General features: G+C 35.4%; 1 protein-coding gene across 3 annotated transcripts in view; it reads right to left on the bottom strand.

The window, feature by feature from the left end:
* Positions 1-3188: 3188 nt before the first annotated feature.
* Positions 3189-23860, bottom strand: part of LOC307195711 (uncharacterized protein) — a 123653-nt gene continuing 102981 nt past the window's right edge. For 2 of the 3 annotated variants that reach the window (XR_013830927.1, XR_013830929.1), the window contains one exon: positions 6775-6934. The gene's annotated coding sequence lies outside the window, so the exon portion shown is untranslated. Of the gene's footprint in view, positions 3501-6774; positions 6935-23860 lie in introns of those variants that run through there. The other variant, XR_013830933.1, reaches the window with a different exon arrangement.

Raw genomic sequence — 23860 nt, 5'->3', positions numbered from 1 at the left:
TATACAGCAATATATGTCAATTATTTCTTAATAAAACTCGAAAAGAAAATAAGTGGTGGTTTTAAAAATTTACCAAAGTGAAATTTACTAATGGGAAACTAGAACAGCAAAATAATGAAATAAAAGTTCCCACATGGCAGTGTGAATTTTCTCTTTGCTACCTCTCTTCAAATATCAATATTTAAGCCTTTGAAGAGAAGCTTTATAAACAACTTAACTGTGTTTAAAAACATAGAACTATTGTGGTAGAAAGTCCTTTATATTTTGATTACATCATGTTCAGACTGAAAAACCAATAATTAAAGAATAGATAATTAGGAGGTTAAAAATCTTCAGGTTTGGGGGCTTTTACTGAATTGCAGTGCTTAAAAAGGAAGTTTACAAATAAGAAGATGCTGAAGTGTACCAGTATGAAAGTAAAGTAAGGAACAATCTATGTGACCTTGAACTTGGTGACACATTTTTAGATGCAATACCAAAAGCACATTCCATGAAAGAAAAACTTGGTAGGTTGGATTTTTAAAATTAAAAATTTCTAAGCTCTGAAGTAAACTTTTAAGGGAATAGAAAGACAAGCCATAGGTTGGGATAAGCTATTTGGAAAACCCATGTCTGATAAAGGTATTGTATGCAAAATACAGAAAGAAATTTTAAAACTCAACAATAAAAAAAAATTAAGGCAAAATATCTGGATACCTCACCAAAAAGGACATACAGATGGCAAATAAACAGGAATATGCTGAAAATTATTTGTCATTAGGGAACTGTAAATTAAAACAACAAAGAGATATCACTACACAACCATTAGAAAGATTTTAAATCCAAAATTTTAACAATACCAATTGCTGACATGGATGCAGAGCAACAGGAACTCTCATTCACTGACGGTGAGAATGCAAAAGGTTCAGCCACTTTGGAAGACAGTTGGCAGTTGCTTACAAAGGTAAACATACTCTTACCACACAATCCAGCAGTCATGTTCCTAGATGTTTACTCAACTTACTTTAAAACATATTCACAAAACCCCTGCAGACTTCAGGTTTTTGATCTACATGAAAGAAGCTTGTCCTAACAACCAGTAAAACGCTGAACAGACTGGAAAATCAACAACTCTTCTTGAATTCATAACAGAGGGGGAGGACACAGTGCAAACTGCTGTCTCCAGGACTGGAAAGTCAGACAAGTGAATACAGAGAGTCATGACTCACCTGAGCAGAGTCTGGCGGGCAGAAACTGGCAAGGGAACCAGTGCCGGAGCAGGAAAACCTGAACTGGAATTGTCTAATTGCTGGAGGCTCAGTGTGGACAATCCTGACGGTTAAAAACTCCAGGGGAGCCCAGTCATAGTGGAGCTCCCACACTCTAGTGAGTTTTACCTCCAGGAGCTCAACTGGATTCTCACAGTAAGTGTCAGAGAAAAATCCCCTTGTGCTGTCAGCAGCAGGAAGGGAAGAGGAACCATTTTGAAATACGCCAGAGAGCAGGATGTTCTACTTAACAAGGCCAGCGCTCAGGAGAAATTAATTAACCGGAGTCTAATTGGCTGCGACATTAGCAGAGCCTAGCTCACCTGGGAGAAGGGAAATACCCAACTCTAGTCAGCTGTAGCCTTCCACATAGGAGAGGGGGAATACACAGCTCTAGCCCACTTGAGCCATCCTCATTCACCTAAGGAGAGAGACAAAAACTGAAAAACACTCGTGAAGCTCCAGGGGCACTGGCCCACTAAACAACTGAAAGCTAGTTATTAGAGATTACAGAATTATAGGTATAGAATTATAGAACACTTCCCCTCCCCCCACACCTTACCACCACATTACTAACGGCCTGGTTACAGCAGTTCTTTGTTCAAATCTGGCTGTCAAGAAAAATTACAAGGCATAGTAAAAGGTAAAGAAAACACAAGAGATAGAAGGAACCACACATCGCAGGGATTGGGAATGATCATACCAGGATTTTGAAAGAACTATAATTAATATGTTAAGAGCTTTAATGGATAAACAGCATGCAAAAACAGATGGATAATGTCAGCAGAGAGATGGAAATCCTAAGAAAGAACCCAAAAGAAACACTAGAAATGCAAAACACTGCAACAGAGATGGGAAGAAAGCCTTTGATGGGATTATTGGTAGACTAGACATGACAGAAGAATCTCTAGAATATCCAAGGTCTGTGGGACAACTACAAAAGGTGTAACATACACGTATAAGAATACCACAAGGAGACAACTGAAAATAACAGAAGAAATATTTTAAACAATAATGACTGAGAATTTCCCCCAAATTAGTGTCAGTCGCCAAATCAGATCCAGGAAGCTCAGAGAACATCCAACAGAATAAATATCAAAAGATTACATGTAGGTGTATCATTTTCAAACTATAAAAAATCAAAGATAAAGATCCTAAAAGACAGCTTCATGCAAATATTTATAGCAGCTTTACTCATAATTGTCAAAAATCAGAGGCAACCAAGATCTCCTTTTAACAGGTGTGAATAAACAGTTGTGGTACATCCCAACAATGAGATATCATTCCATGAGAAGAAATGTGGTACCAAACATGAAAAGATATGGATAAATTATAGATGCATATTGCTAAGTGAAAGGATCCAATCTGAAAAGAATCATGAAAAATTGTATGACACTCTGGAAAAGGCAAATCTATAGAGATAATTTTAAAAAGTCAGTGGTTGCCAGGTGCTTGGGGACTGAGAAGTGTTAAATAGGTGAAGTACAGAGGATTGTTTAGGGTAGTGAAACTACCCTGTATGATACTGTAGTGGTGGATACATGATACTGTGCATCTGTTAAAACCCACAGAAATTTATAGCACGAAGAGTGAACGTTAATATACATAATTTAAAAAAACATTCATTTAGATATTCTGGAGAATCCACAATGGAACACAGAATGTGACAAAACATCTAACTGTATTAAAAGTAGGAAATAACTTCACTTAAGAAGTTTTGGGGAAAATGGTGTTGACCTAAGTAGCTGTGGAACTGAGTGGAGGCTGTAAAATGAAAGCCAAAATAAACTATATAAAAATGCTGTAAAAAATTAATGAATAGACACTTTGCTAAGAAAAAATAAATCAGATAATATATTTACTCAAATTAAAGCATAACATCATTGATATTCCCAGTCTCTGACTAAATTGGCACTGAATGACTTACCCTGGATTGTCACATCTGTTGCCTTTGAAGTCTGTGAAACACCAGTGTCTCAAGCACATGTTTAAGGCTTTACTTGAGATTTCACATACACTGATCTCAGGGACAAATTTACCTAAAATGGGATTTTAAAAATGTATAAATGTATTAAAGCCATGTAGGATCTTTACTTTGGTGCTGCCTGCACTCAAGTTGCAGATTCCCTTAAGACTCTAAATGTACACTTACCACAGCTGATGGGTTCAAGCAGACGTGTTGGTTGCAGAAGCTCAGAGACGAGAGAAGTTGAAGAAACCTGCAGAGATTTCTTGGAACCCAGCTCCTATTCACTAAAACTAATGACAAATGTAAAGCAAATAGGAGGTGACAAAGGTTGCAAAGACATTCCGTGTTTATGTTTTCTCTAGTGTGTGCTGATTGCCAGGAGTCCGTTCCCTCTGTCATCCATTCCCCAATGCGGCATGAGTTAGAAATTTTATCAGTAAATGTTTTCACTCTCAATATTCAACCTGTTCTAATAGACCGTTAAAGACAGTTTTTAGATTCACAGCTTGTCATCATTTGTCTATACCTGTGGCAAGGAATATGGAATAAGATGCTCTCAGCGCTTTTTGCACATTAAACTAAGGTGACAAACGCTGTGTATCAGAATGATCAGGTACATAAAATTCAGAGACCCAACTGGCATGCTGTAGATATTTGGATTTTATTTTTAAAATGTTCATGATAAAGGGTTATAAGTCCAATATTATAAAGTCAGGTATACATTATAATGAAATGAACTATATGAATTAGCAATATGCACAATACAACTTATTCTTTGATCCTGATTTTTAGAATTCATGTTATGTTTATCAATTTATACATTAGAGTTTTTCTATTTAAATACAGTTAAACAGAGCTGTAATAAAAAGCATGATGTTTTATAATTGGGATGAGCTTTCTCAGTAGGCAGAGGGAAGGAATGTGACTGACATCTTTATTTTCTTCTATGTGTAAAGGAAAATCACTTTATTTTGACATGCCTCAGTATTAAAATCAGCATTATAAAATATTCATTGTAATCCCTAATTTTCATACTGATAGTCAAGATTTAACAGAAGTTATAAAAATTGCACTGATATAGATTTATGGTACTCCAAATAAACATCAAATATGGGCTGTGAGCTAAAAGAGCCTATGTCATAATGCTTAGGTCAGCTTCAGAAAGACATAGATTTCCAGAATTCTTCAGCACTATAAAATATGCATTGTAATCCCTAATTACAATGCAGATACAAGTCTGTCGATGCCCTTTCACATAAAACTCCTTTAATCGCTGCTTCAGATATTGGCAAATCATGATTTACAATTAATGAAAATTTAAAATTACACAATTATTAATCAAATAGTGTACTATCAAGCAGGATGGATTAAATTATGATGTGATAATTTACAATCACAAAATCTCACTGGATTAACACAGTCACAATTTATTTCTTGCCAATTAAGCATATCTATTGTGGTACTGCAGCGGCTTTCTGCTTATAACTGTCACTCAGGAATCTAGGGTGATACAGACTCATTCTGGACACGTAATTCTACAACCACTGCAGTAGGCAAAAGGTTAGATGGCAAGTTGCACCTGTATTTCAATTTTTCCAATTGGAAATCCACATAATACTCTGTTCACATTTCACTGGCCAAAGCAAATCACATGGCAATTCTTAAGTTAAAGATAATGGAAGAGGAATAAACCTGGGATGATTCCAACACCAATCATAAGTGCTACAATTATTGAGGAGGCCTCCCAGTGCACTTTACAGGCATACCTATGTTAAATTTATTCTAGCCATTAGCTTCAGCTGAGTGCACAAAGAAAAGCTGGAGCTCTTGGCAATCAAACTACTACATGGTAAAGATTACAGTCAGCAAATTACCCAGGGCTGGCCCATGACTGTTCCTGTAGGTAAAGTTTTCTTGGAATCAGCCATGCCCACTCCTTTATGTATTGTTTATGGCTGCCTTTATACAACAACAGAAGAATTATGTAGTTACAAAAAACTCTGTATGGTCTGAAAAGTCTAAAATATTTACTCTTTGGAGTTTTAAAGAAAAATTTGCTGGCTACCAGTGTAAGTGCATACATGACAGATGATAAAGATTTTATTTTTGTTTCTTCCTCATTTTTTCTTTCAGTAGTGCTTGTTTCTGATGTAATACTGTACATGTGAAAATTCAAGGAGGTCCCCACAGGAGTCTACATTATTGATTAATGAGTGTGAAAAGCATCAATCCATACTTACCACCAGACATTACTGAGAAAGGTTGAGTTTGTAACTGTGAAAGGATAAATATGAAGTTATGCATGCCTTTTGATAAACACATTATTTTTATATATCTTGTGTATTTTTAATTAAATATTATTTCATTAATACTTTTTCATTTTTTTCTATCGTGGCAAAATCCACAATTCTTTTCACTTCAGCTCTGTGGCATTAAGTGTACCCACATTGCTGAGCAACCATCACCACCATCCATCTCTAGAACCTCTCCATGCTCCCCAACTGAAATTCTATACCCATTAGATACCAACTCCCAATTTCCTCCTCCCCACAGCCCCAAGTAACAGTATCTGTCTCCATGAACCTGAGCACCCTAGCTATTCCCTCACAAGTGGGATGTTGCAACATTTATCCTTCTGTGACTGGCCTACTTCTTCTAGCATAACATCTTCAAGGTTCATCCTTGCTGTAGCATATGCCAGGATTTCCTTCTCTTTCAAGTCTGAACAATAGTCAACAGTATGCATAAACTATATTCTGTTTATCCTTTCTTCCTTGGATAGACACCTAGGTTACCCCCACCTCCTGGCTACTGTTAAAAATGCTGCCAAAACATAGGTGTACAAGTGGCTGTTCAAGTCCCTACTCCAAACTCTTTTGGGTATATACCCAGAAGTGGAACTGCTGGATGACATGGCAATCGGTGTACAATTTTTGAGGACTAGACAGTCCTCCAGAGCCACTGCACCATTTCATATTCCCATCAGCAAAGCACAAGGGCTCCAATTTCTGCATATCTTTGCCAACACCTGCCATTGTGTTTTGTTTCAACAACAGCCATCCCAAGTGTGTGAGGTGACATGCCATCCTGCTCTCAGTCTGAATTTCCCTAAAGATTAGTGATATTTAGTATCCTCTCATATGCTCATGCACTACCCATACAACTTCTTTGGAGAAATGTCCACTCAATTCCCTTATATTTAATTGGACTGCCCTGTCTTTTTATTGCTGAGGTGTAGGACATCTTTTGGTATTTTTGGTATCAATCCCTTATGCAGTATATGATTTGTAAATATTTTCTCCTATTCTGTAGATTACATCTTCACTCTGTTGATAGTGTCCTTGGATGCACAAAAGTTTTAAATTTTGATGAAGTCCCACTGATCTATTTTTTCTCTTGCTGCCTGAGCTTTCAGTGTCATATCCAATAAAGCATGATCAAATCCAATGTCATGAAATTTTGCCATGTTTTCTTCTAAGAGTTTGATAGTTTTAGCTTTTACATTTAGGTCTTTGATCCATTTTCAGTTAACTTTTATATATGTTAAGAGCATAACTTCCTTTCTTAATGCATGTAGATCATCTACTTCTCCCAAAACCACTTGTTGAAAAGATGTTTCTTTCCCCATTGAATAGTCTTGGCATCCTTGTCAAAAACCAGTTGACTACTTGAGGTCCCTTTAAATTCCATGTTAACATTAGGATGGGTTTTTCTATTTCTGCAAAAAAAAAAATCATTGTGATTTTAATCGGTATTGCATTGAATCTGTAGTTTACTCTGGGTAGTGTTGACATTTTAACAATATTGAATATCCCAATCAATGAATATGGGACATCTCGCCATTTATTTGTGTCTTTTTAAAATTTGTTTCTCTAATTTCAGTGTAAATATTTTTTCTACTTGGTTAAGTTTATTCCTAAGTATTTTATTCTTTTTGACGCTATTGTAAATTGAATGGTTTTCTTAATTTCCTTTTTGATTGTTCATCATTAGCATACAGAAATGCAACTAATTTTCATTGTTGATTTTGTATCCTATAACTTTGCTGAGTTCATTTATTAGTTCCGTTTTTTCTCTTTTTGGGGGTGTAATTGTTTTGGTTTTCTACATATAATGTCATGTCATCTGTGAACAGAGATAAGATTAATTCTTCCTTTCTGATTTGGAATGTTTAAATTTCTGTTTCTTGTCTAACTGCCCAGGTTGACTTCCAGGACTATGTTGAATATAAGTGTTGAAGAAGAACATTCTTCTTTTGTTCTTGATATTAAGAGAAAAAGTTTTCCATCTTTTATCATTGAGTATGAAGTTAGCTATGAGTTTTTCATATATGGCCTTTATTATGTTGAGGTGATTTCCTTCTATTCCTAGCTTTTAGAGTGTCTTTATCATGAAATGTGTTAAATTTTGTCAAATGCTCTTTCTTAATCCATTGAGATGATCATGTGTTTTGTTCTGGTTTGGTTTGGTTTTTTCTGCTAATGTGATGTATGAATATTACATTGATTGATTTTCATATGCTGAACCACCCTTGCGTTCCAGGAATAAATCCCACTTGGTCATGGTGTAAGTAAACAGAGTGTTTATGGGGAAATTTAACAAATATTTTTAAATTATAAAAATTTTCAAATACTTACAAAAGAATAAAGGTCAATAAATCTTATGAACTCATCATGTAGCTTAAAAAAAAAACATGTTTTAAATCTATCCCCTAATATTTGTTCTTTAAACCAAACAACTTTAAAGTTAATATGAATCTCAAAAATAGTAATAAAAATATTTATTACATAAACACAATTACATTAGCACTTGTTACAAATTTAATTATTTATTAATGTCATGTAATAATATTCAATTCATAATCAATTTCCTTTACCTTCTAAAAAATGTATTTTCACAGTTTTTGATAACATCAGAATTTTAAAAAATCACGCAAAATCCTCCATTTTAATTTTTTTCAATTCTATTAAAATTTTAAAGAAATGTAGGCAATTATTCTATACTACACTCCAAATTTTGGATTTTATTGATTGCTTCCTCATGAGGTAGTTTAACTTTTTCCCTGTTCTCCATATTTTCTGAATATTTTAGTTAGATATAAAGGTTTGACTATATTAAACTTCAAAAATTTTGTCAAGAATACTGTGTAGGGCTTTCCTGGTGGTGCAGTGGTTGAGAATCTGCCTGCCAATGCAGGGGACACGGGTTTGAGCCCTGGTCTGGGAAGATCCCACATGCTGCGGAGCAACTAGGCCCGTGAGCCACAACTACTGAGCCTGCGCATCTGGAGCCTGTGCTCCACAACAAGAGAGGCTGCGATAGTGAGAGGCGCACACACCGCGATGAAGAGTGGCCCCTGCTTGCTGCAACTGGAGAAAGCCCTCGCACAGAAATGAAGACTCAACACAGCCAAAAATAGATAAATAATTATTTTAAAAAAAAGAATACTGTGTACATAATTTTGGGTGATTCAATTGCATAACATGGAGAAGCATAGTATGTTTGTTTGTCTCAGGACTAGTGATTCTAATCAGGAATAAGTCTAGATTAGTTAAGGCCTGAAACTTTTACAATTTGAAGTCTCTTCTTTAACAAAAAGCCTACAGAATTACAAAAAAGGTGACAAATATAAATGTTTAGTTAGAATAGTAGAGAAATTACAGACACAAAAATTAAAATTCATAAAACCTAACTAATTTCTTCAAACATCATACATTGTTCTGGCCCCTCCCAGAGCTTGGAAGTGACATAGGCAAATAAGGGAACCTGAAGCTGAAGCTTAGTTACCTTCATGGTAGCCTGCTTCTGATACTAAGATTGATTACTGCATTCCAGTCATGACATAACTCCTTCTTTATAATTCTTCCCATTAGCATTCCACCTTAGTACAATGGTAAGAGCCATCATACTGTTGCCTAAATCCATTATTTCAATATAGATTGCAAAAAGTTATTTAAATTTGATCATTTCTTCTCCATTTTTGAGATAGAATTCATTTTTAAGAACAGTGACCCTCAGAGCTATTTGACTATCTAAAATACAGTTCCTACCATAAAGATAGTAAAATGTGTATTTCCTTACCATTATCTATTTTGAGAGTAATTAGTTGATGTTTAAGCAAACTCTAATGCTTTTATCATTTTGATATGTTACTTTTTTCTTCTTTTTATCACTATATCTATGAACTCATTTTCTACATTTAGAGTTTTAATCAACTGTGAGGTCATTAAAAAATTTTTTTTAACTATCTTATCATTGGCTTAAAGATTCTATTCAAGCTGACTGACTGTTGGGTCCTCTTGACATGACCCCATTAGTTTGGAGTAGCCAATTTTTCTGGTGTTTTAATATGTGTTAGATTCATCTTATGCATTTCCTGCCTCAAACACAGAACCAGTCATTTCCCCCAAGCAAATCCCAGGCCCCCTTAATTGGGTACATTATATTACAGACAACAATCTTGTCATTGGGTATTATATCACTGTAAAAAGTGGCATCTCCTGCTTCTTTACAAAAATTACATTTCAAATTATATCACACCAGACCAAGTAAAATGATTGCCTGCAGTCTACTCTGATATAATTTTATTAGTAAATATAATTTGGATGTATTTTTCTTTTGACTCTCAGAAAACTTGCATTTCTAACCAGATACCCAACTCACTATTTTTATTTTTAAGAGCCAAGGATTACTACATTGGTTTACATGTACATCTTCTATAATAGGGTTACAAACAGAAAAATACCTTCTGAGTTTACTAAATATAGACAAATCATATGTGGTGATACATACAAATTATGTGTGTCTAATATTTTATACATAATTTACTTATGGCTGAATAAATAGATATTATCATGGCTTAGCTGCAAGTTACAGTTTCCTTATTTCTAATGACAAGTCCTATAACAAGAGAAAGTCAAGGATATTTCTGTACATAAAATGTGTAGCATTTTTCCAAAACTCTTCCCCTCCAGGGCTGCCTTATTCAGAGTATCCCAGTATCCATTATCAAATGAGCTCCTCAATTATCAATTCAGAGAAACGTAAATTTCACTTTCACTTGGTAAAAATAGAAAAGGATTGTCATAATCTTTGCTGAGAATGCATTCAGTATTCCCCACCCTTCATACCCATGCCTATTACTCAACAAGTTGACTGTCATAGGAACATGTGGTAGCAACACTGGTGCACAGCTTCTGCTTCATACACAGTAATTACTTCTACTTAGAATCTGTGGCATTGGAGAATGAGTGCCTGTCATGTCTGTCATCAAGCTTGCCCTTAATTGGAAAAAATGATGGACTGATGGATAGACAGGAGGCAGGAAGATGGACAGAAAGACGGAAGGCAGCAAATAATAACAGCACTGCACAGATTAAAATATGTTAAGCTTTGCAAGCACTGCAAGAGGCCCGACAGCTTGAAAGATGCTTATGTTCAGTTTACAGATTTATGACTTGCTCTCTCCAATATTCATGAACATGGAGAGTATTTGCCTAAGGCATGATACAGTGGCAAAGCATTAAAATTGACAATAATTGCCTAACACAATGAACAACATAATTATAGACTTTGGGCCATTTTATCCATGGAATTCAAGATACATTTACTAAACTTAAATGTATCTGTGTGTACATAAATGCATTCATCTGAAGCAGAGGTCAGTTGCCTACAAGATTTTAAAATCTTTTTCTCTTAATTAATGCTGCTTTTTCCCCTTTCATTTTGTTTACAGCATGTAAGTTGCAGTTTTACTTAATTCAACAGATCCTTGACTAACTGGCCGTCAGTTCCACTGTGAATGTTACATTCAATAAGCTACAATTATAAATCCTTAAGAGTCTTCTTATTATTCAAAGGAAGGTGAACACACACACAAAAAAACATTATATTTTTACATTTAACCAAGATTATTGGTTCTTTGCAGCAAGGTTTTCAGACAATAAAAACAACTGATGTCATTTATCTCCAAATATCTTTTACAGAGCAGGGGAACTAATGTTCTTTTGTTCTGCTGGCCAATTTCCTTGCTGTTGTGTAAACATTAGTTTACTTTTAAATAAAAAAGATTAAAAGAAAGAAAGAAGGAAACAATTCATATTGACTATATGTTCCTTTCCAGGTAGACTGTATTTTCTTCTACTCCACAGCCAAACTTATTGAAGGAACTATCTGCATACAATTTTTTTTTCAAAGGATCACCTAAACACTACTCAACTAATCAACTATAGTTTGGCATCGCTCCTCTTGCTGTATTAAAAGTGGTCTTTGGAGGACCCCACCAAACCCCACGTTGCCAAATCTAAGGATAACTTCACCATCAATGTCTTACCAGAAATGTCAGTACTTGATTTTTCTCAAATCCCACTCTGATTTCTAGTTCAACACAAGCCCTGGGCTGCCTTCTTCTTCCAATCCTTCACGATTGTGGTAATAAATACTTTTACGTCCTAATATTGGTAATCACATTCACCGTCTCTCCCTTTTCTTAAATAGTCATGTTAGGAGTCTATCAATTTTATTAACTTTTTTCAGGAAAAACAACTTTTGTCTCTATTAATTGTATTTATGTTGAGTAGTTTTTTTTATTTCACTGATTTCTTTTCTCACTATTTATTTATTTTGTATTGCCTGGGACAGTTATACCATATACTGTAATTATTTTGGCTTAATACAGATAGTTGTTCTTCAACTAAATTAAGAGCAGGAAAAATGCTGTTTTTTTTTTTAATAACAACAATTTCTGTTTTCATTTCGTCTATACATGAGTTCCAATGGGCGGTGTTTCCCTTCAGCCTGAAAAACATCCTTTAGTATTTCCTTTAATACCATTCTACTGGCCAGAAATTCTCTCAGCTTCAGTTTTCCTGATTTTGTCTTTCTTTATCCTCATTATGATTGGATATTTTCTCTGTAGATTCTGAGTTTGGTTTGTTATTTGTTTTACGCTATATTACACATTAAAATCTAGAAGATTCTCACATAACCATTCTCTGAATAATTTTGGTGGCTAGTTAAGGTGCTCTGACCCACCGCCAACATCCCGGGCTCAAAGACTGGAGGCTCCTTGTAATAAAATTACAGAGGGAGCTATGATTGAAAGTAGATCTCGGAGGGGGTTATGTCCCTACCACAGTGGATCAGACTCCACTGAAGGGACTCCACTGGAGTTAAACTTCTTGGCTTCTAGAACCAACCTTGTCTGTCCCCTTCCACATGGACTGTGTCCCAAAGCCTAGTTCCCATGAAGCATGTTTAGGAGTTGAGCTAGTTTTCAGAAAACTTCTCCTGATTCTTGGTGTATTGTCAGGCCCACTCTCCAGCCCCCACTTCCTTTGCCAGCACTGGACAGTTTCCCCCTTCTCCTCATGCCTTGTTTGTACATAAGTTTCTCCTCACAATCAATAAATAGTTCCAAGTTTGTAAACAAACAAACAAGGAAAACTTTCACATTGGCATAAAGGTCACAGCATAACACTAAAAATTGATTTTAAATTGGAATCACATTGAATTTTAATATAATTTTGGAAAAATAGACGATTTCATAAACATGTTATGTTTCCATCAAACAATACGGTACATTCCTTCCCTTTGTTCTGGTCTTGTTTTATGTCCTTCAATAAAACTGTATTACTTTCTTCATAAAAGTTGGGTACTTTCCCTTTAAGTTTATTCCAAAGTATCACAGCTTTTCTACTGTGTTGAATGGATTATTAAAAAATCCTATTACTACTTCTAATAGGAAAGACCTAATTATAAATTATATTTTACATCCCTTCAATTTTCCTAGATCCCTTAATAGTTTTTTTTAAGAATTGACTTGTCTCTTAGTTTTTGGTAGGTACAAAAATACATCATCAAAAAGATATATTTTGTCTCTTCATTTTTAAAATTTATAAAGATTATTTCATGTTATCTTATTGGTTGTAACTGAAAATTTATAATAATATTGCATAATAATGTGGATGCTATCCCTCTCTGTCTTAATCCTGGTTTCTCCATGTTGACGATTTAGAGACCTGTTATCTAAAGTGTTGCTTGCTATTAAAATTTGATAAACGATTTTGATTACAATTTCCATTTTGCTTGGAGATTTTATTAAAAACAAATTTCAAATGATACCAAGAAATTTGCCTGGATATTAGAGAAAATATTAATGTTTTATTTTATGAGATGTATTGATAGGATTACTGTTATTGAGCTAAATTATCAGTCTTGCAATATATTCTAGTTTATCATAATATTATGCTTTCAGAACACTGTTTATTATATTATTTATATTGTATATATAAACATATCAATTACATTTGATATAGAACTGGGCTTTAACATTAATCTTTTTATGTTGCTATATTTTTATTTTACAAAATGAATAAAAAAGTTTTACATCTTATTTCATGACTGAAATGGGTTCAATATCATAAAAGTTACTTATCATTTAAAGTTTGTAGACGGGGCTTCCCTGGTGGCCCAGTGGTTGAGAGTCTGCCTGCCGATGCAGGGGACACGGGTTCATGCCCCGGTCCGGGGAGATCCCACATGCCGCGGAGCGGCTGGGCCCGTGAGCCGTGGCCACTGAGCCTGCGCGTCCGGAGCCTGTGCTCCGCAAAGGGAGAGGCCACAACAGTGAGAGGCCCACGTACAGCAAATAAAAAAAATAAAGTTTGTAGACAAATTAACTGTCCAAATATCTTTACCTCATTTCTTTTCTGTTATTTTTTCCAGCTTTACTAAGGCATAATTGACAAATAAAAATTATTTATATTTAAAGTGTACAGCTTTGTTTTGATATATGTAAACATTGTGAAATAATCACTACACTTAAGCTAATTAACATATCTATCACCTTGCATAGTTATCATTTGCTTTTGTGTGTGTGCGCCTGGTATGAACCCTTAAGATTTACCCTCTCAGAAAATTTCAAGTATACAATACAATATTGTTAACTATAGTCACACTGCTGTTCATTAGAAATTATTCATCTTACATGACTAAAACTATGTACCCCTTGACCAACATCTCCCCCTTTCCTCCTCCCACCCTGCCTCCTGGAACTCACCATTATACTCTCTGTTTCCATGAGTTCCATGACTATTTTAGATTCCACATATTAAGTGAGATCACACAGTACTCGTCTTTCTGAATCTGGATTATTTTATTTAGCATAATATCCTCCAGGTTCCTCAATGTTGCCACAAGTGTCAGGATTTCATTCTTTTCTTAAGGCTGAATAATCTATTATATATCTACATTTTCTTTACCCATTCATCCATTGATGAGCATTTAGGTTGTTTCCTTATCTGGCTGTTGTGAATAATACTGCAACGAACATAGGAGTGCAGATCATCTTGAGATACTGATTTCATTTCTTTTGGATATACTGTATATGTAGAAGTGGGATTGCTAGATCATAAGGTACTTCCATTTTTAATCTTTTGAGGAACCTCCTTACTGTTTTCCATAATCGCTATATGAATTTAAATTCCTACATACAGTGGGCAAAGGTTCTTTTTCTCCATATCCTTCCAATACGTGTTATTCTTTGTCTTTTTTGATGACAGTCATTCTAACAGGTATGAGGTAATAACTCATTGAGGTTTAAATTTGAATTTCCTTGATTAGTGACATTGAGCAGCATTTAATGTAACTTTTGGCCATTCTGATGTCTTCTTTTGACAAAGGTCTATTCAGGCCCTTGGTCCATTTTTTAAATTGGTCTGTGTTTCTGCTATTGATTTGTATGAGTTCCTTACCTATTTTGGATATTAGCTCCTTATCAGATATAAGATTTGCAATATTTTCTCCCATTCTTAGGTTGCCAGTTCATTCTGGTGATTCTTTTGCTGTGCCAAAACTTTTTAGTTTGATGTAGTCCTGTTTGTCTATTTTGCTTTAGTTGCCTGGGCTTTTGGTGTCATATCCCAAAACTCATTGCCAAGACCCATTTCAGTAAGCTTTTTCCTTATGTTTTATTATTGTAATTTTATAGATTCAGGTTTACATTTAGTACTTTAATCTATTTTGAGTTGATTTTTGTATGTGGTATAAGTGTCCAATTTCATTCTCCAGCATGTTAATATTCAGCTTTATTAGCATTACATATTAAAGAAAACTATCATTTCCTCATTGTGGGTTCTTGGCAGCTTTGTTGAAGATCAGTTGTCCTTAGAAACCAGAAACCTGGATTTATTTCTGGCCTCTCTACTCTGTTCCTTTGTTCTACATGTCTGTTTTTATGCTAGTCCCATACTGTTTTTATTACTGTAGCTTTGTAATGTATTTTGAAATCAGGAAGTGTGATTCTTCCAGCTTTACACTTCTTGCTCAAGACTGCTTTGGCTATTTGGGGCTTTTTGTAGTTCCATATGAATTTTGGTATTGTTTTTTCTATTTCTACAAAGAGCGTCATTGGGATTTTGATAGGGATTGCATTGAATCTGTAGATCTCTTTGGGTAGTACAAACATTTCAACAGTACTAATTCTTCCAATCTACAAACACTGGATATCTTTCCATTTCACTGTGTCTCACCCCTTTGGTTAGGTTTATCCTCAAGTATTTTATCCTTTTGGTTGTTACTGTGAATGGGAAATTTTTCTTAATTTCCTTTTTGAACAGTTTATTGTTTATGTGTAGAAATATGACTGATTTTTTTCAGTTATGATAGACATATAACACTATATTAGTTTCAGGTGTACAATGTAATAATTCGATATTAGTATATATTGCAGAAAGCTCATCACCATAAGTCTAGTTAACAACCATCACCATACAAAGTTAAAAAATTTTTTTCTTGTGATTAGAACTTTTAAGATCTACTCTTAGCAACTTTTTTTTTTTTTTTTTTTTTTTTCCCGGTACGCGGGCCTCTCACTGTTGTGGCCTCTCCCATTGCGGAGCACAGGCTCCGGACGCGCAGGCTCAGCGGCCATGGCTCACAGGCCCAGCCGCTCCGCGGCATGTGGGATCTTCCCGGACCGGGGCACGAACCCGTGTCCCCTGCATCGGCAGGCGGACTCTCAACCACTGCGCCACCAGGGAAGCCCTCTTAGCAACTTTTAAATATGCAATACAGTATTATTGACTATGGAAAATGTGACTGATTTCTGTACAGTGATTTTGTACCCTGCAATTTACTGAATTTATTATACTAACAGATTTTTTTATTGAATCCTTAGATTTTTCTACAGATATGACTGTATTATCTGAAAACAGAGATTATTTTATTTTTTCTTTCTTATTTGGATGATTTTTATTCCTTTTTCTTATCTACTTTCTCTGGCTAGAAATTCCAGTACTATGTTAAATATAATTGGCAAGGGTGGGCATCCTTGCCATGTGACGGATGTTAGAATAAAAGCTTTCCATTTTCTGCCATTAATTATTATATTAGCTGTGGGCTTCTCATATACAACATTTATTGTGTTGAGGTAAGTTCCTTCTACACTTTGTTGAAAGGTTTTATTATGAATGAATGTTGAAAAAAAGGTGCAAAATCTTTTTCTGCATCTCTTTTCTAAGGTGATTGATCTATTCAAGTGTCCTAATTAATTTAAAATCAAGATTGGTATTTTACACATAAATCATTATTATGTTTTCAAATTTATTGAAATAGAGTTCCAGATAACACTTTGTAATTAAATTTCAATCCATCTGTGGAGTTTTGTCTCATTCTTTTACCTATATACTATGTCTACTTCAATTCTACAACGGTAGATTTCTAGAGTTGAGATAGAAGCCATATGGCTTCAAAACCTAAAATATTTATTTTCTAGGCCTTTATGAAAAATGTTTGCTATTATAAAGAAATACATAGAAAATCTAATCATTATTACTTTATTGTATTTTAGTTTCTTCACTTGGAATTTTCCAGTAGACCACTACTGTATCAACACACAAGGCTCTTCTGTTTTTCTCTATACTAAATATTATACCACATTTCATTTTCTTTCTTCAAAATCAAATGCTTAATTTCTTTGTTACAACCATTCCTCTGCTTTTCCTATCCAGTTATACACATCAGAAACCTGGGCTCCTTTTGGGTACATTCTCCTCCTACACACTGCAGCCAAACTATTATTTATAAATTTCTTAGACAAATAACGTTGAGTTACACTATGTCTTGGTAACTAAGAATAATACTGTGTAAAATTCTAATTCCCTACACCAGATATTTTTAAGTATGTAGAAGTTATTATATTAAGCAATCTGTAATTGGTACACCAGTATATTCCTCACATAATCTGAGATTTGCATATTCTAGCTCCTTCCAATTCTTCATCTTGTGTACTTTCTTGCCTCTTCAAGCACAGTATATTTCTTCAAGCTTCTCTAGTGCAGAAAGCTCTTTCCGACACTTAGACATCATTGAAAAATGTTTCTTCTCCCTGAAAAGCCCACTCTCAACAACGCACTCAAACTTCAGTAAAAACATTAGTCCCGCTCAAAGGATTTTTTTGTTACTTTTTATTTCATTTTATTTTTTTTACACTTTTATTGGAGTATAATTGCTTTACAATGTTGTGTTACTTTCTGCTGTATAACAAAGTGAATCAGCTATATGTATACATATATTCCCATATCCCCTCCCTCTTGTGCCTCCCTCCCAACCTCCCTATCCCAGCCCTCTAGGTGGTTACAAAGCACCGAGCTGATCTCCCTGTGTTATGCAGCTGCTTCCCACTAGCTATCTATTTTACATTTGGTAGTGTATATATGTCAAGGCCACTCTTTCACTTAATCCCCGCTTAACCTCCCCCCACCATGTCCTCAAGTCCATTCTCTATGTCTGCGTCTTTATTCCTGTCCTGATCCTAGGTTCAACAGAGCCATTTTTTTTTCTGATTCCATATATATGTGTTAGCATATGGTACTTGTTTTTCTATTTCTGACTTACTTCACTCTGTATGACACACTCTAATTGATCCATGTCACTACAAATAACTCAATTTCATTTCTTTTTATGGCCGAGTAATATTCCATTGTATATATGTGCCACATCTTCTTTAACCATTCATCTGTCGATGGACACTTAGGTTGCTACCATGTCCTGGCTATTGTAAATGGTGCTGCAATGAACACTGTGGTACATCTCTTTTTCTAAATTATGGGTTTTCAGGGTATATGCCTAGTAGTGGGATTGCTGGGTCATATGATAGTTCTATTTTTAGTTTTTTAAAGAACCTCCATACTGTTCTCCATAGTGACTGTATCAGTTTACATTCCCACCAACAGTTCAAAAGGGTTCCCTTTTCTCTACAGCCTCTCCAGGATTTGTTTGTAGATTTTTTGATGATGGCCATCCTGACGAGTGTGAGGTGATATCTCATTGTGGTTTTGATTTACATTTCTCTGATGAGTAGTGATGTTGAGCATCCTTTCATGTGTTTGTTGGCAATCTGTGTATCTTCTTTGGAGAAATGTCTATTTAGGTCTTCTACCCATTTTTGGATTGGGTTGTTTATTTTTCTGACATAGAGCTGCATGAGCTGATTGTACATTTTGGAGATTAATCCTTTGTCAGTTGCTTCGATTGTAAATATTTTCTCCCATTCTGAGGGTTGTCTTTCCATCTTGTTTATGGTATCCTGTGCTGTGCAAAAGCTCTTAAGTTTCATTTGGGTCCCATTTATTTTTATTGCTATTTCTCTAGGAGGTGGGTCCAAAAGGATCTTGCTGTGATTTATGTCACAGTGTTCTGCCTATGTTTTCCTCTAAGAGTTTTACAGTGTCTGGAATTACATTTAGGTATTTAATCCATTTTGAGTTTATTTTTGTGTATGGTGTTAAGAAGTGTTCTAATTTCATTCTTTTACATGTAGCTGTCCAGTTTTCCCAGCACCACTTATTGAAGAGGCTGTCTTTTCTCCATTGTCTATTCTTGCCTCCTTTATCAAAAATAAGGTGACCATATGTGAATGGGTTTATCTCTGGGCTTTCTATCCTGTTCCATTGATCTATATTTCTGTTTTTGTGCCAGTATCATAATGTCTTGATTACCGTAGCTTTGTAGTATAGTCTGAAGTCAGGGAGCCTGATTCCTCCAGCTCTGTTTTTCTTTCTCAAGATTGCTTTGGCTATTCAGGGTATTTGTGTTTCCATATAAACTGTAAAATTTTTGTTTCTACTTCTGTAAAAAATGCCATTGGTAGTTTCATAGGGATTGCATTAAATCTGTAGATTATTTTGGGTAGTATAGTCATTTTCACAATGTTGATTCTTCCAATCCAAGAACATGGTATATCTCTCCATGTGTTTGTATCATCTTTAATTTCTTTCAACAGTGTCTTACAGTTTTCTGCAAACAGGTCTTTTGTCTCCGTAGGTAGGCTTATTCCTAGTTATTTTATTCTTTTTGTTGCAATGGTAAATGGGAGTGTTTCCTTAATTTCTCTTTCAGATTTTCCATCATTAGTGTATAGGAATGCAAGAGATTTGTTTGCATTAATTTTGTATTCGCTACTTTACCAAATTCATTGATTAGCTCTAGTAGTTTTCTGGTAGCATCTTTAGGATTCTCTATGTATAGTATCATGTCATCTGCAAACGGTGACAGCTTTACTTCTTCTTTTCCAATTTGGATTCCTTTTATTTCTTTTTCTTTTCTGATGGCTGTGGCTAAAACTTCCAAAACCATGTTGAATAACAGTGGTGACAGTGGGCAACCTTGTCTTGTTCCTGATCTTAGAGGAAATGGTTTCAGTTTTTCACCATTGAGGATGATGTTGGCTGTGGGTCTGTCATATACGGTCTTTATTATGTTGAGGTAGGTTGCCTCTATGGCCACTTTCTGGAAAGTTTTTATCATAAATGGGTGTTGAATTTTGTCAAAAGCTTTTTCTGCATCTATTGAGATTATCATATGGTTTCTATGCTTCAATTTGTTAATATGATGCATCACATTGAGTGATTTGCATATATTGAAGAATCCTTGCATTCCTGGGATAAACCCCACTTGATCATGCTGCATGACCCTTTTAATGTGCTGTTGGGTTCTGTTTACTAGAATTTTGTTGAGTATTTTTGCATCTATGTTTATCAGTGATATTGGCATGTAGTTTTGTTTGTTTGTGACATCTTTTCTTGTTTTGGTAGCAGGCTGATGGTGGCCTCGTAGAATGAGTTTGGGAGTGTTCCTCCCTCTGCTATATTTTGGAAACGTTTGAGAGGGAGATGTGTTAGCTCTTCTCTAAATGTTTCCTAGAATTCACCTGTGAAGCCATCTAGTCATGGGCTTTTGTTTGTTGGAGGATTTTTAATCACAGTTTCAATTCCAGAGCTTGGTCTGTGATTGGTCTGTTCATTTTTTCTATATCTTCCTGGTTCAGTCTTGGAAGGTTGTACTTTTCTAAGAATTTTGTCCATTTCTTCCAGGTTGTCCATTTTATTGGCATAGAGTTGCTTGTAGTAATCTCTCATGATCCTTTGTTTCTACAGTGTCAGTTGTTATTTTTCCTTTTTCCTTTCTAATTCTGTAGATTTGAGTCTTCCCCCTTTTTTCCCTGATGAGTCTGGCTAATAGTTTATCAATTTTGTTTATCTTCTCAAAGAACCAGCTTCTAGTTTTATTGATCTTTGCTATTGTTTCCTTCATTTCTTTCTTATCTGATCTTTATGATTTATTTCCTTCTGCTAATTTTGGGTGGTTTTTTTTCCTCTTTCTCTAATTGCTTTAGGTGTAAGGTCAGGTTGTTTGGATTTTTCTTGTTTCTTAAGGTAGGATTGTATTGTTATAAACTTCCCTCTTAGAATTGATTTTGTTGCATCACATAGGTTTTCGGCCATCACGTTTTCATTGTCATTTGTCTCTAGGTATTTTTTTATTTCCTCTTTGATTTCTTCAGTGATTTCTTGGTTATTTAGTAGCGTATAATTTAGCTTCCATGCATTTGTATTTTTACAGATTTTTTTCCTGTAATTGATATCTAGTCTCAAAGTGTTGTGATAAGTAAAGATACCTGATACAATTTCAATTTCCTTAAATTTACCAATGCTTGATTTGTGACCCAAGATATGATCTATGCTGGAGAATGTTCCACGTGCACTTCAGAGGAAAGTGTATTCTGTTGTTTTTGGTTGGAATGTCTTATAAATATCAATTAAGTGTATCTGGTCTAATTTGTTATTTAAAGCTTGTGTTTCCTTATTTATTTTCATTTTGGATGATCTGTCCATTGGTGAAAGTGGGGTGTTAAAGTCCCCTACTGTTCCTGTGTTACTGTCGATTTCCCATTTTATGGCTGTTAGCATTTGCCTTATGTATTGAGGTGCTCCTATGTTGGGTGCATAAATATTTACAATTGTTATATCATCTTCTTGGATTGATCCCTTGATAGTCTTTATTTTAAAGTCTATTTTATCTGATTTGAGAATTGCTACTCCAGCTTTTATTTTTGATTTCTGTGTGCATGGTGTATCTTTTTCCATCCTCTCACTTTCAGTCTGTATGTGTCCCTAGGTCTGAAATGGGTCTCTTATAGACAGCACATATATTGGTCTTGTTTTTGTATCCATTCAGACAGTCTGTGTCTTTTGGTTGGACCATTTAATCCATTTACATTTAAGGTAATTATTGATATGTATGTTCCTATTCCCATTTTCTTAATTGTTTTGGGTTTGTTATTGTAGGTCTTTTCTTTTTCTTGTGTTTCCTGCCTAGAGAAGTTCCTTTAGCATTTGTTGTAAAGCTGGTTTGGTAATGCTGAATTTTCTTAACTATTGCTTGTCTGTAAATCTTTTAATTTCTCTGTCGAATCTGAATGAGATCCTTGCTGGGTAGAGGAATCTTGGTTTTGGTTTTTCCCTTCAGCACTTTAAATATGTCCTGTCACTCCCTTCTGCCTTGCAGTGTTTCTGCTGGAAGATTAGCTGTTAACCTTATGGGCATTCCCTTGTATGTTACTTCTTGCTTTTCCCTTGCTGCTTTTAATATTTTTTCTTTGTATTTAATTTTTGATAGTTTGATTAATATGTGTCTTGACATGTTTCTCCTTGAATTTATCCTGTATGGGACTCTTTGTGCTTCCTGGACTTGATTATTTCCTTTCACATGTCAGGGAAGTTTTCAACTGTAATCTCGTCATATATTTTCTCAGACACTTTCTTTTTCTCGTCTTCTGGGACCACTGTAATTTGAATGTTGGTGTGTTTAATGTCCCGGAGGTCTCTGAAACTGTCCTCAATTCTTTTCATTCTTTTCTCTTTATTCTGCTCTGTGGCAGTTATTTCCACTATTCTATGTTCCAGGTCACTTATCCATTCTTCTGCCTCAGTGATTCTGCTATTGATTCCTTGTAGAGAATTTTAAATTTCATTTCTTTGGTTGTTCATCATCGTTTGTTTGCTCTTTAGTTCTTCTAGGTCCTTGTTAAACGTTTCTTGTATTTTCTCCATTCTATTTCAGAGATTTTGGATCTTTACTATCATTACTCTGAATACTTTTTCAGGTAGACTATTTCCCTTTCATTTGTTTGGTCTGGTGGGTTTTTACCTTGCTCCTTCATCTGCTACATATTTCTCTGTCTTCTCGTTTTGTTTCAGTTACTCTGTTTGGGGTCTCCTTTGTGCAGGTTGCAGGTTCATCATTCCTGCTATTCTTGTGTTTATCTCCAGTGGGTGAGGGTGGTTCAGTGACTGTGTAGGCTTCCTGGTGGAGGGGACTGGAGCCTGTGTTCTGGTGGATGGGGCTGGATCTTGTCCTTCTGGTGGGCAGGGTTCCATCTGGTGGTGTGTTTTGTGGTGTCAGTGAACTTAGTATGACTTTAGGCAGCCTCTCTGTTAATGAGTGGGGTTGTGTTCCTGTCTTGCTAGTTGTTTGGCATGGGGCATCCAGCACTGGAGCTTGCTGGCCATTGGGTGGAGTTAGGTCTTAGTGTTGAGATGGAGATCTCTGGGAGAGCTCTCGCCAATACTACATGGGCCTGGGAGGTCTCTGGTTGTCCAATGTCCTGGACTCGGCTGTCCCTCCTCAGAAGCCCAGGCACAACACCTGGCTGTATCACTAAGACCCTGCCATCTGCATGCCTTGAAAGAAAAGGAAGAAAAAAACCAAACAGATAGAACCCCAAAACAAATGGTAAAAGCAAAACTAAACAGATAAAATCAAACAAAGAAACATACAGACACACACACTCATTAAAAGAAAAGACACACAAGCAAACAAAAAAAACAAAAGTAACAGAAAAACGAACAGACAGAACCCTAGGTTAAATGGTAAAAGTAAACCTAAACAGACAAAATCACACAAAGAAACACACACACACACACACAATCATTAAAAGAAAAAAAAAAGAGAGCAACCAAACCCATAAACAAATCCACCAATGATAACAAGCACTAAAAATTAAACTAAGTTAAACATAAAACCAAAAACAAATCAGATGCAGAAAGCAAACCCCAAATCTACAGTTGCTCCCAAAGTCCACCATCTCAATTTTGGGAACATTCATTGTCTATTCAGGTATTGCACAGATGCAGGGTTTATCAGGTCGATTGCAGGGATTTAATCCACTGCTCCTGAGGATGCACGGAGAAATTTCCCTTTCTAACCTCTGCTCGCACAGCTCCTGGGGTTCAGCTTTGGTTTTGGCCCTGCCTCTGTGTGTAGGCCACCCTCAGGCATCTGTTCCCCACCCAGACAGGAAAGG

Source organism: Stenella coeruleoalba (assembly GCF_951394435.1).
Source record: "Stenella coeruleoalba genome assembly, chromosome: 13".
Lineage (NCBI taxonomy): Eukaryota > Metazoa > Chordata > Mammalia > Artiodactyla > Delphinidae > Stenella > Stenella coeruleoalba.
Note: the sequence above shows the minus strand (reverse complement) of the source record. Positions and strands in the feature narration are given on the sequence as shown.